The following is a 12341-nucleotide window of genomic DNA, read 5'->3' on the forward strand; positions in this document are numbered from 1 at the left end:
ATCAATTATTAAAACTGTAAGAGGCCCAAAAAATAATTTAGTCTAGCCCCCTCACTGATAGTGGAAGAAAATGAGACCCATGGTGTGTTTTAGTGAAATCTGACTTTTCACCCCTCCCTTCCTTTCTCACTCCCAACAAATTCCTATCACTTACCCCCATGTCTGGCAATTTCTAGGACACCAGAGAAACATGGATGCAGAAAACAGACACAGTCCCTGTCTGTGTGGAGCTTACAGTCAGGGGAGAGCCTACGCCTGCCCTGCTTAACCTTACAGTCTCTGTTTCTTCCCTGTGTTATGAGAAATCATTTCCAACAAGGATTGTGACTGAGCTGTGGACTGTGCATTGCTGTCCCAAATCTCTGGTTGTCTGTCTAACTATCCATTTCTCTAACCCCCAGCTTTGGTCCCTGGCTGATAATTCAAGCATGTTATTAGTTCTTGTATACTCTTATTTCTGATCTTTTTTCTTTATAAGGGATTCTAGAACTCTTTTCAATTATAACATTATGATGTAGATTCAAACAGAACAAAATAATCTCTATACTATTTTTTTCACAGGTATGTTTAGCATTAAATTTAGATGCCTTTCCCTTTAGTTTTGTTATTATAAACTGTAGTTTTTTCTAATTTCTTGCTATTTTTTGTTTTTAGTTGTCCTAATACAGTTTAAAAACTCTTTTTAATTTTGAAGAACTCTTGCTTTATAGATTAAAAATACATAGTTGGAATCAAACAAAATCAACCCTTAAATGGCTTGAAACTAATAGTAGGCAAGTTATTTTGTTCCTTAAAATTCTCCCATAGAAAGAGGGGGACCTTGTATTTGATTTCTAACCTAACTCTTCCTTGCAGATAGCTAGCTGTCTAAATTACCTTATTTTGAACAACATAGTATTATGTCAAACTAATGTGACCTAATCTCTCAATACTAAATTAGAATGTCTGGAGATTACCAGATGGAATTTTTTAAAGGGGGACAAAGAAATTTAACACTGATTTGTTTACTCTTCCAGGAAGTATGACCTCATAAATGCAAGCCTTGAATTTCACTGTATACAAGTCTTTTAAAGATCAATTTTAAAAGTGATACCATATATCTTTCTGTTGTGGATAAGACAAATACACTTTACAAGATGCATTAAAAACCACCTGTGCTGCTATTACACAAATCAGCACTTAAGTATTACATTAAAATTTCCAGTGACATTATATACAAAGTAAAAAACAAAGCTATGTCTCAATGCCTTAGGTGGACGTGGGGTTACTGTATGTTAGAAAACCACTAAGTGACTTAAAAGCTGCTTCAAGGGATATCAAATGCTGATGTCAAAGAGTTATGTGAACAATTTGAATAAAATAATTCTAAGTAGACATCCGACTAACCTCTGTCCTCAGCACTTTGTTTTTTTGTTTTTTTTTTTTTTTTGTACTTACAATTACAGCTTTATTATGAAGGATACAACTCAGGAACAGACAAATGAAAGAGATGCATGGGGTAGGTTGGGACAAGGTTAGGCCAGACCTTCCATACTCTCTTCAGGTGCACCACCATCCCAGCAAATCAATGTTCACCAACTCAGACGCTCCCCCAAAAAATTCTGTCCTCAGCACTTTGTATTCAAGCTCATTGAAAGTATTCTTTCCTCTTTCTCTTTGGATAGTGGTGTATTACCCTCTCTTCTAAGGTACCTTATGTTGGGCCCTTCTTTTTTTTTTTTTTAAGTTTATTTATTTATTTTGTGAGAGACCAGGAGAGCATGAGTAGGGAAGGGGCAGGGAGAGGGGGAGAGAGAATCTCAAGCAGGCTGTACGTGGTCAGTGCTCAGAGACTTTATGGTTGGCCTTTCTGTACAAAGTTAGTTAGTGAACTAGCACATGGGATTAGGTAGACATGGTTTCAATTCTCACCTCCTCCACTCACTAGCTCTGTGATCTAGGCTCTGGAGTCGATTGTCCAACCTCCTCAGTCCTGTTTCTGACCATGAGTATATATAGGTCACTTAGCACAATACATTTAGTAAGTGCTCAATTAGCAATGGCTGTTTTAGTTCTTTAAACTAGGACTTATATTTTCTAGTGTGTTTCTTATTTTAGTTGTTCTGTGTCCACATTTTTTATTTTTCCTAAGATTCATGATGTTTGGGCAACTGTAAATTTTTTTTACAGTTTTTTACAGTTTTACATAACTATATTTTTTTTAGCCTATTGGTGGCTTCAGAGATAACTTAGACTACTGAGGGAATAGGATAAAGTCATTGAGACATTTTTGAGAATTACACAGGATATAAGTCTAGAGGCTAGAAGATGATTTATTTGTTCTTTTTACATTTTTTTAAAATCTTTATTTTTGAGAGAGAGAGAGACACAGAGACAGAGTGTGGGCAGGGGAGGGGCAGAGAGAGAGGGAGACACAGAATCCGAAGCAGGCTCCAGGCTCTGAGCTGTCAGCACAGAGCCCAACATGGGGCTCGAACCCACGGACTGTGAGATCATGACGTGAGCCAAAGTTGGACACTCAACTGTCTGAGCCACCCAGGTGCCCCTTGTTTTTTGTTCTTAATAAAAGAAAACAGCTTATCATGGAAAGGCCAAGCTCATAAGACACGTCTGTATGCACTGCTTTAGTTAACTTATCAAAGATTTATAGGCAAATGATAAATGTATAACCATGAATCTAATTACCTTTCAAAGCAATATTTGAATGCTACCATAACTTATAAGTAAAGAAATAAAATCAATATACATTATCTTACATTTGCATTTGTATGACCTTATCCTGGATCCAGTCTGCTTTCACAGATAACCATGGTTAGAGACTCTCAGATTTATGCATGCAGTCACTTGGATACTTAGAGGTTGGTTTATGGGAACTCACAAAGTCTTCTGGTTCCTACCTGTATTTCTATATTCTAGTCCTTTATATGTGCATCAGTGATTTAATGACACTTTTTCATAACCATTCTTTGATAATGGCATTGCTAATCACTTCATCTATCTACCCACCCACCCACACGATTCGCTGACTGCTTTATGTGTTGAAAACAATGTTAAATGTACAAAGGGCAATAAGGCACAGCCTCTGCACTTCAGTGACACATTTTAATAATTTTCATTCTGAAAAGCTCCATGCTTGTGGCTGTATCCAGATGGAATATTATATATTTAAATGCTGAAGGGATGGCTCTGAGACTTTTAGTTAGAATAGTACTATAAGGTCATGCTTCAGATCACTTCATCTGCTTAAACACCTAGCAATTATAAATAAAATGTAAAAAAAAAAAGCAAGGAAAATCAAACATGCAAAGTTGGACTCCAGAATATGACAGGCATTCCATAGATGAGAAACAAGCAGAAAAGCAAAGTAGTCAGTAGGGTTGATGCTGCTGGGGAAAGGTACCAGTCCTGGATATTGAGCAAGCAGAAAGCCCCGTTAACAGTCTCTGCTTAAAATCTCTCTCTGACACCTTGAAACGAATGACTCACAGATTGGCATGCTTTCTTCTGTCAAACAAATGTCCCAAGAACTGATATTATAAAACATCAGTGCATTTTGGACCCTTAATTAAATGCTTATACTTTCTTGGATGTTTCAACGAGTGACTCAGACAGAGCATTGATAGGTTTCAGCAACAATGATGATAAATAACTTCGTTCAGTGCTTTCACAATATATGCACAGAGGCAAACTCCTTTAGTAATAATAATAATAATAATAAAGACTATGTCAAGGGCTCTGAGGGTAAAGCATGTGGTACAGGTATAGTCAGTAGTTGCTGATAGCTCTTCCCATAACTGCTGGGAGCTTGTCTTGATAGTTTTGATCATTTTTGTCTTGTTTAAAACTGTCTGGAGTGTATGAGCTGTTTTAATTAAATAAAACTCTACTGGGGCACCTGGGTGTCTTAAGCATCTGACTCTTGATTTCAGCTCAGATCATGTTCTCGCAGTTTGGAATACGGAGCCCTGCATCAGGCTCTATGATGACAGCGTGGAGCCTGCTTGGGATTCTCTCTCTCTCTCAAACTCTCTCCCCCTCTCTCTGCCCTTCCTCTTCTTGCTTTCTATCTCAAAATAAAATAAATAAACATTAAAAAAACCCTATGATACCTGTTATTTACCACCTAATACTGCCCAGCAGAAATAGTCCCCCATTACTATCTAGGATTAACTTGTAAAATTAGAATCACCTTCCAGTCTTTATAAGTATCAGCTGTAAACCCCACAGAGTCATATTATTTTTTCTTATGTGGGTATATATTTAATATCCTCAAATATCAAAATAAATTACTACTTTAAAACAAAGTGTTTTTAATGACTTTTAGAATAAATGCATATAGTTGAATTTTCCCACCTAATGACCTAAGTTTTTCATATCATTTTTAAAGTTCTATAGAAATTGAGGTCGCTCATATGCAGCTTCATTTTCAAGAATGCGAGATTATCATTCAGTCAAGTTACTTAGAAAGCACCTTCAGTGCACATAGCATTCATTTGTAATGTTACAGGTTTATTTCAGTCACATACTTTAACATTGGATAAAATTGCCAGTGCCGTTTTTGCTGTTCACTTTGCACTTCATCTTCTGAACAATGTAAATTCTAAGTTATGTAAAGGCTGTGGTCAGAGCCGTAACACCCTTTTACTGATAGAATGCATGTTTGATTTTATAAAAGGAAATCACTAAAAATAATTGAAAGTGTACGATTCCGATATAATTTTAGTGAGTTTGTTCCCTCGGGGCCCCTCTGTCCTTTACTTAACTCAATTTAAAATTCCTATATTCAATCCTTATTGTATAAGAGTCAGGACATTTGGGTCTTTTTTTTAATGTTTGTTTATTTTTGAGAGACAGAGTGGGAGCAGGGGAGGGGCAGAGAGAGAGGGAGACACAGGATCTAACGCAGGCTCCAGGCTCTGAGCTGTCAGCACAGAGCCCAACGCAGGGGTTGAACTCATGAACCATGAGATCATGATCTGAAGTCTGACACTTAACTGAGCCACCCAGGTGCCCCTAGGATATTTGGGTCTTAAACTGACTTGTCAAAATACATTTGCAAACTTACTTATTAAAGTAACAAATTCGAACAGTGTCTTTTTTTTTTTAATTTTTTTTTTAATGTTTATTTATTTTTGAGACAGAGAGAGACAGAGCATGAGCAGGGGAGGGGCAGAGAGAGAGGGAGATACAGAATCTGAAACAGGCTCCAGGCTCTGAGCTGTCAGCACAGAGCCTGACGCGGGGCTCGAACTCATGGACTGCAAGATCATGACCTGAGCTGGAGTCAGACGCTCAACCGACTGAGCCACCCAGGCGCCCCACGAACAGTGTCTTTCAATCAGCAACATGCCACAATTAAATTTAGGCTGTGTGTGTGTAGGATTATTCTCTCTATATGGTAATCTGACACTCTAACTTCAAATCTGTAATTTCAAGGTCTTGCTGTGTGATGAAGTTACCTAATGTGGGAGATTGACCTTTTTCTAAAATTGATTAATTTCCAAGTTCCCCTCCAGCCATTGGCACCTATGTCTTCCTCCTTATTAAATGCATAGCCCACTAAGAACTGTTAGTAAAGCTATTACTTGTATTCATTCCTGGAAGCAGCCATTCTCAAAGTGAGGCTACACCTACCTGCCACACTCCATTTAGTTGTCTGCAGTTGATTTATCTCCTAAGCCTCATAGGTATCATTGGAACTTGACCCCAAAAGGCCATAGAATATCCAAGTTTAGAGGGAGAGGCAAGGCATCTTAATAGCTATCACTGGCGATGAAATTAAGAGTGGACAACAAATGGAGCAGGAAATAGAGGTATGTAAAACCAAGCAATTATATACAGTCCACCCCCTTAATAGAACAGACCATTTCTAATGAACCACCTCTGGATATATTTACCCTGGTATCATTTATCTAATACTTTATTTGTTAAACAAACTTCTGTGTTGCAGTTGATATATGCCATGTACTTTGCTAGGTACTGGGCATCTATCACTTCATAAGTCTAATTTTGCCGTCACAGATCTCACCATCTACAAGCAGAGACTTGAAAACAAGTAACTATAATGGATAGCAAAGGCATAGTAATGTGAGCATGAACACATGGCCAGGGAGGCACAGATGAATAATGATTGTCTGTACTTGGGAAGATTGGGTAAGGCTTCACAGAGCAAGTAGCTTTTGAGCTAAAAAGAGATCTTTGGAGTAAAAATTCACTGAAGACTGTTACCAAAACTCTTGGAGGGAAAATCCTCCAAATGAGTCATGGCATGACCTGGAATGTGCAATAAAGCAAGAGGTGTTGCCTACTGGCCTTTTCAGTTATACTTAGAATAAAGCTGAAAGAGAAAAATAGTACAAGTTTAGCACCTTATATGGTACCTGGTAAAGTAGATATTGCATATATTAGCCAAATAAAGGAATACATTTACATGTGCATGTATTTTGAAAAGTGTAGGAAGGAATACTCTTTTACTACTGTGAGAAAGTGAAGCATTCCTATCTTAGTTTTAGCATTTATACTTAGTATTCTGACTCAGGCATCATTTTTTATGTCAATGGGGTGGAACCAAAATGAATTTATATATTAAATGTTCATTTAGGGACGTTAACCAAAACTTTTAAAGCACTGTGAAGGAGATTTTTTTTTTATTTTGTCTGCATACTAATGAAAAGTAAGCCTGTTTTCTTTCCCTTTTCTCATGTAGTTTTATTAGTGCTATCAAATTTAATGACTCTTCTGCCCTTTTTTGCTGTCATACTATAATGACTTCAGATCCATATATGCTGATTTAGCTTTGAAAGCAAGTTGGGGGAAAAAAAAGTAAATTACATTCTAACAGATTCTCCTTATGTTTATATCATTTATTTTTTCTGCTTGTATTCTCCAATAAATGTTAAGTGTTTTGTTTTGTTTTGTTTTGTTTTAAACAAGAAACTAAGGAAGCCTGCTGTACCAGCAGTACTTTTATTTGTTAAGTTGAGATGCCTTGCATCTAGGGCCAGCTTTGTGGATGTGTGTCCCATGCAATTACAGTCACATAAGCCTTCACTCCTAACAGGGCCCTGCACTTGGTTTAATGCTCTGGTGCTGCCATCTTGAAATTCTTAGTAACATTTGAACAAGGGGCTCTGTGAATTATATAGTCAGACCTGCTGGCATCAAAAAAAAAACATTAATGTTTATGTTTTGACACACATAAAACAACACTTTTACAGTAATGAAAGCCTCTGAAAACTTAATTCACGTGTTTTCTCAAGTCAGTAAGCCATCCTGAGCTCCCACTCTCACTCACACACCCCTCATTGTAACTTACCCTGTCTCTGTGTGTTAGTGTCTGCTGCAATGTGACCAGATGTCTATTTTCAGTCCTTCCTTTCCTGTCAACTCCCTAATGGTTCCTCTGTTCATTCTCTTTACTTGACTTCTAGAACACTACGCTGTGCAGATTCTCTTCTTACCTCACTGGCAGCTCCTTCTCAATCTCCTCTGCTGACCCCTTCTTCTTTTTCTCAGCTTCCTAAAAGTGGGATGCACCAGGAGCCAGGTCATGCCAACTCCTCTATTGCCATTCCTTCCTGAACTCATCGGGTCTCCTGGTTTTATATGCCATCTGTATGTCAGTCACCACCAAATTCATATCTATTTACATGTCGTGTCTACTTGGGTATCTAATAGACATCTCAAACTTAGTACGTCCAAACTGAATTCCTGAACTTGCTGCTCAAAATCATTCTCCCTGATCTTCCCTCATTTCAATGGAATGAACTTGATTCTGGTTGCTTACATAAAAAATAATAATCACCTTCAATCTTGTCTTTCTTTCATATTCCATCTGTTAGAAAATCCTGTTGGTTCCATATTAAAAGTATAAAACAGGAATCTGATTACCTCTTACTGCTATTAGGAGCTACAATTATTAGTCTCTGTTTATTCTCAGTACAGTGCCCAGCGTGTTCCTATTCCAATGAATCAAAACTCCACAGTGGCTTTCCATTTGATTCAGAATAAAAGTCACAGTCCTCAGAATGGTCTACAAGACCCTATGTGATGTGACCTGCCTCCTACTCACACCATGGTCACTTCATTCTTACTATTTTCTCTCTTAAACACTGGTTTCAGCCATACCAGCCTCTAGCTGTGCCTTTAGTTGAAGCATCATGCTGTCTTCTTTTTTTTCTTTTAAGTTTATTTATTTATTTATTTATTTATTTATTTATTTATTTTGAGAAAGAGAGAGAGAGCGCGCAAGCTGGGGAGGGGCAGAGAAAGAGAGGGAGAGAGAGAATCCCAAGCAAGTTCTGTGCTGTCAGCATGGAGCCTGACACCCGACTCAAACTCACAAACCATGAGGTCATGACCTGAGCCAAATTCAAGAGTCCTGGTTGCTTAACCAACTGAACCACCCAGGTGCTCTAATAATGCCATTCTTTAAGAGATGTAATTTGTGCTTGCTTCGGCAGCACTTACACTAAAATTGGAATTATTGAAGATTGATGGGCATGGCCTCTGTGCAAGGATGATATGTAAATTCGTGAAATGTTCCATATTTTTTCAAAAAATTAAAAATAGAACTACCATATGATCCAGCAATTCCACTTCTGGGCATTTATCTGAAGAAAATGAAGACATCAGTTTGAAGACATATATGCACCCGTGTGTTTATTTCCCATATCCAAGATGTGGAAGTAACTTAAGTGTCTGTCAATAGACGAACAGATGAAGAAGATGTGCTATATATAGATAATATCACCCATTAAAAGAAGAATCAAATCTTGCTATTTGTGACAACATGGGTAGACCTGGAGGATATTATGCTAAGTGAAATAGGTCAGACAGAGAAAGACAAATACCATATGGTGTCACTTACATGTGGAGTCCTAAAAGCAAAACAAATGAATAAGCGAAATGGAAACAGACTCATAAATACAGTAAACAAACTGTTGGTTCCCAGGGTAGGGAGGGGCTGGTAGATGGGTGAAACAGGTGAATGGTGTTAAGAGATACGAACTTGGAGTTAAAAAAACTTAGTGTCGTGAATATATAAAATACAGCATAAGGAATACAGTCAATAATATTGTGATAGCTCTATATGATGACAAATGGTAACTAAACTTACCATGGGGATCATTTTGTAATGTATAAAAATATCAAATCACCACGATGGACACAGGATACCAATAGGATATTGTACGTCAATTATACTTCAGTAAAAAAAATAAAAATAAATAAAAGTGATAATTTGTTCAGTGATAAATGAACTAGATTCCATTTAGTATTCCTTTCTTAAATTTTAAGTTGTGAAAATATCATGACAGATTTTATAAAATACAGAACAAAAAATTGACCTTAATTTTACTACTGTAATGCGACCATCTTCATTTGGGTGACTATTTCCTATTTCTAATAGGGCATATCGTCTTAATCCTGACTTTTTTGCTTAGGTATATATATCATGTCTATTTATTCATGTTGCTAGGCCGTCATTATCACAGTAATTTTTCAAGGTTATGTAATGGTCCCTAGTGTAGCCATACCCTAGTGAGCCTAAATATTTTCCAGGTGTTAGACATTTAATTTGCTTTCAAATCTTTTTAATCATAAATAACTTTATAATGAAAACCTTTGTGTTTGTAGCTTTTCCTTGATCATTTTCCTAGGATATATTCTCAAAGGTGAAATTCTTGTTTCACACAATATGAACATAGTAATGATTCTTGATATATTGCCAACCTACTTTCCCGAGTGATTGAACCAATTTTCCGCCTCTAGCAATGTATGAAAGTGAAGTTTCACTGCACCCTTGCCTGTGATTTCTCATTTTTCCCCCTCTTTCCTGTGGACCTTGTATTATTAGCATTAAAGTGCTGGTATTCCATGCCAGTATGGGAGTTTAGAAAGCAGTTTTAGGATGTCAGATATCTGACTCCATTTCTCTCTCAAAGAGAAGAAAGAGAATTGGTTGGATGTGTTTGATTTAATTGTCCTTTGAAGGATTGGAAAAAAGATGTCCATTGTTAGACTAATCAGTTGGAGAAATTTCGTATTTATATTAAATTAGTGTATGTGTGGGTCGCCTGGGTGACTCAGTCGGTTAAGCGGCTGACTTCAGCTCAGGTCATGATCTCACAGTCCGTGAATTCGAACCCTGCATCAGGCTCTGTGCTGGTAGCTCAGAGCCTGGAACCTGCTTCGGATTCTGTGTCTCCCTCTCTCTCTCTGCCCCTCCCCTGCTTGCTCTCTGTCTCTGTCTCTCTCTCTCAAAAATAATAAACATTTAAAAAATTTAAATTAGCGTATGTGATATCATTTGGCTAACTATTTTTGCCATCACAGAGCTTTACTTTGCTACTTTAGTCTGGAACAAATTGGTTCACAAAAAGTTATTACACTTCTAAAAATCTAAAGGGACATAAGAAGCTTGGAACCTAGTTTTATACTTTCCAAACATTTTTGCCTAATCTTGGAGGATCACATAATTCCATTTTTCTCAGAATGAAATAATTGTTCCCTTAAGAGAGTTAAATTCACTTGTTCCTGCTAATGGAAGGTTGGGCACCCATCTCCCTCATCCAAAGCTGTAGATAAAATAGCTAGAACTTTCCTTCACAAATTGCAGTGAATTGAAGCTGAGGGAAGAACTCTGTCTTAGAGAAGAGCTGAGAATGTTGGTAAAACTTTAGGTTAGCATCATTTTAAAAGTTAACTACTTATTCTACAACACTGAACAGTTTTGAGATATGTTCACATTCACTGTCTCACCTGTGAAGTTAGTAAAATGAGAGGTTTTGTTATTAACATGCAGAGGAGTTTCAAGACAAACCCAAGGGCTCATGGTAGGTAAGGGCGTGCCTACATGGCGTGCACTGGATTGTCACACAGGCTTTTGGCTACTAATCTCTGCTTTTACTATACCGCTGAATGGTTTTTTAAATATCTCCTTATTCTTTCATACATAAATTCATTGAGGTCCTGCTTTACCCTCTAGGGAATAGATGTGTGCCTTCATAGAGTGCTCAGTCCGGTGTAGGAGTCAGGTCTGCAAAGAAGTCAGGACAGGCACGTGTGCTGAATGCTCCAGCAAAGCAGATGCCTGGAGCTGGAGAGGCTCAGAAGAGAGAGGCCTGGCCCTGCTGGGGAACCAGGTGTTGTTTATACTAATAGCGAGGATGGTATTGGTGCTGTGACGCTAAAGCGTCGGGGAGGACAACCCTTGGGAATCTCTTTGACCAACGAGGGCCAGTGAGAGCGCCGAGAAAGCACACAGATAGTGTGTCAAGAAATAACTTTTTCTTTGATGGGCTAAAGGAGATGACTCCTTCCCTCCTCAGTTGCTCAGAGCCATTCCATGCTGCTTTCTTTGCAGACCAGCTTCCTATGAACTACTCCCGTTTCCTGGGAGTTGCCTTCCTTGATTCTTTCTAGTCCACTTACTCCTTTTTTCATTCATTCATCCCACATATATACCAAGTGCCGAGATCTAAACAAGGAGAAGGAGCTTTTGAAGATTTGAAGCAAAAACTTTCTGGATTGCAAAGGGCATGAGGAGGGAACACTTGGCATATTCTAGGAACAGAAATGAAGACTTTGAGACTAGAAATTAGGGTATTTTTAGTAGTTGAGATTGGAGAGCAGGGAGGGTCCAGATCTTGGTAGGAAGTTTAGAATTCATTTGAAGCCACTGGAGGGTTTTAAGCAGGAGAACCAAAAGATCTGCTTTATCTGTAATTTTAGTATTATGGTCTAGAAAATTTTAGGAAAAGTGCATCTCAGTGAACGTTGGCACGTTTTATAGAGACAGTTTGGATTATGGCTTTAGATTAAGGAAAGGAGAGGGGCGCCCGGGTATCTCAGTTGTTGGAGCAGCTGACCCTTGATTTTGGCTAAAGTCACATGATCTCACGGTTTGCGAGTTTGAGCCCCACATCATGCATTGTGCTCACAGCATGGAGCCTACTTAGGATTCTCTCTCAAAAATAAATAAACCAATTTGACAATAAATTATTTTTAATAAAAAAAATAAATTATTTAAAAAATAAAAAAGGAGAGGAGACAGTTGTTCCTTACAGAGGAAGGGGTGATACCAGGATTTAGTTCACACCCACATAGGTATGTCTCTTCTCCCCTTGTCTCAGTGCAGAGTAACGAGTTGCCAATTTAGAACAGAAGCGGATGTCGGGATTCCTCTCCTTCTTCCAGAGTTCCTCAGACCTTATTTTCATATCAAGTGATTTTTAAGATCCTGCCCATGTCGGTGCTGCCAGAAGAAACTGATGTTACTCAGCCACTCCAGTGAGCCGATGCCATGTTCATGACGAAAATGAACAGCAGCTGATTGACTT

At 38.0% G+C, this 12341-nt stretch overlaps 1 protein-coding gene and 1 non-coding gene across 10 annotated transcripts in view; both read left to right on the forward strand.

Annotated features, from left to right (window-relative positions):
• Positions 1-12341, forward strand: part of UTRN (utrophin) — a 478053-nt gene that overhangs the window by 342372 nt on the left and 123340 nt on the right. The gene's annotated exons all lie outside the window — the stretch shown is intronic.
• Positions 8447-8553, forward strand: LOC122490668. Its single transcript, XR_006299210.1, has one exon. It is a non-coding gene; the product is annotated as a U6 spliceosomal RNA (small nuclear RNA).

The sequence above is a fragment of the Prionailurus bengalensis genome, chromosome B2, assembly GCF_016509475.1.
Source record: "Prionailurus bengalensis isolate Pbe53 chromosome B2, Fcat_Pben_1.1_paternal_pri, whole genome shotgun sequence".
Taxonomy (NCBI): domain Eukaryota; kingdom Metazoa; phylum Chordata; class Mammalia; order Carnivora; family Felidae; genus Prionailurus; species Prionailurus bengalensis.